This window comes from Amphimedon queenslandica, unplaced genomic scaffold (genome assembly GCF_000090795.2).
Source record: "Amphimedon queenslandica unplaced genomic scaffold, v1.1 AMPQUscaffold_13333, whole genome shotgun sequence".
NCBI lineage: Eukaryota > Metazoa > Porifera > Demospongiae > Haplosclerida > Niphatidae > Amphimedon > Amphimedon queenslandica.
In genome coordinates, this window is record NW_003546431.1 from 19122 (window position 1) to 20411 (window position 1290).

At 39.2% G+C, this 1290-nt stretch overlaps 1 long non-coding RNA gene across 1 annotated transcript; it reads right to left on the minus strand.

Annotated features, from left to right (window-relative positions):
- Nucleotides 1-884: 884 nt before the first annotated feature.
- LOC109583049 (uncharacterized) lies at nucleotides 885-1290 on the minus strand. The gene is made up of 3 exons (XR_002185337.1): nucleotides 1240-1290; nucleotides 1099-1177; nucleotides 885-1053 (listed from the first exon to the last, which is right to left on the minus strand). It is a non-coding gene; the product is annotated as an uncharacterized LOC109583049 (long non-coding RNA).

Sequence of the window (1290 nt, forward strand, 5' to 3'; positions counted from 1 at the left end):
TGAGTGTAGACTGAGTGATATGTGCGCGTAGAAGTTTCATGGTTATTATTTGTACATTCCCGCATACCTTATTTAGCACAATAAGTGATAACTGCACTGAAGCCATAGTTGGGCGTGTACTTAAGTTAACTGTAATATAAAAATGGCTGCTGAACTGAGCAGCAAGAGCCTGGACCAGAGACCTTGGAAGCAGAATTTGACCTCACCTTGTTGTACCAGTCACTTTGTACCACTCTGAAGAGATTTGTAGTTTCCAAGCACACAAACCATGTTTGTTATTGACACATGAAAAGCTCTTGATCAATGATCATCCTCCTTTAGTCTGGTCCCTTGGGACCCACAACATCAAGAGTAAGGATAATAATAGAAGTGAAAGAATATGTGGTACATGTACTTTTGAGACGGCTGTTAACTGCTATTGATCTTAAAAACAAAGTATTACAGATCTGAGTTCACTGGAGCAGAGGCTTCTGACTCTTGGCTCCATGTCCTCTTTCTTGATGCTTTAGGGCGCTTAGGTGTAGTGGCATGGCGCTCATCAAGATTAGATGCTCTCAATCTGTTGTAACAGTCATGATCATCTGGATTGTGTAGTTCTGACTCTTCCTCTTGAAACATCGTGACTACACGTGTGGGTGGGTGCACCATATAGGTTATTAAAAACACACCCATTTACTATCATGGCTGCTGATGTTTAAACAGGTCAAAGAAAGTGCTAAACAAACTGTGAAAGACTTCTACGCGCACATATCACTAGCAGCATAGGGCAGTTAGACACTCTCCCCTCCTCCTTATCCACTCTTGTTAATATGTATCAGAAAATGTAAAAATTGGGGTGATTTCAGAGCCATTTTTTGGAGTTAACCATGGGCTATAGTACAGGTGAAATTAGCATATAAAAATGAGACACTTCCTCTATCTCACCTCAATGCTGTCAGAGAAGAGGAACAATGCTATAGACAATGGTTTATTAGTCTTTCCATTATTGCTAATATTTAACTCCAACACATCATGTCTTGAAATAAACCAACGATGAGATGAAAGGACCGTCGCCTAAAGGGGAGGAGTCAGTTATTAAAGACCACACCTACTAATTACCGGGATGTCCTCAATGTCACGTATAAGTTCAAACATGTGCATCTGCTTCTCTGTCTTCCTCTTGTCTTCATTTATGTGTCTAGAAGAATTAATAATAATAAATAAATAAAATACATGTACATGTAGTGATGTATAACTCACTCCATTACATTCTTAAGTTTTTCAACTGATTCCTCCAACTGCTTGTAATCA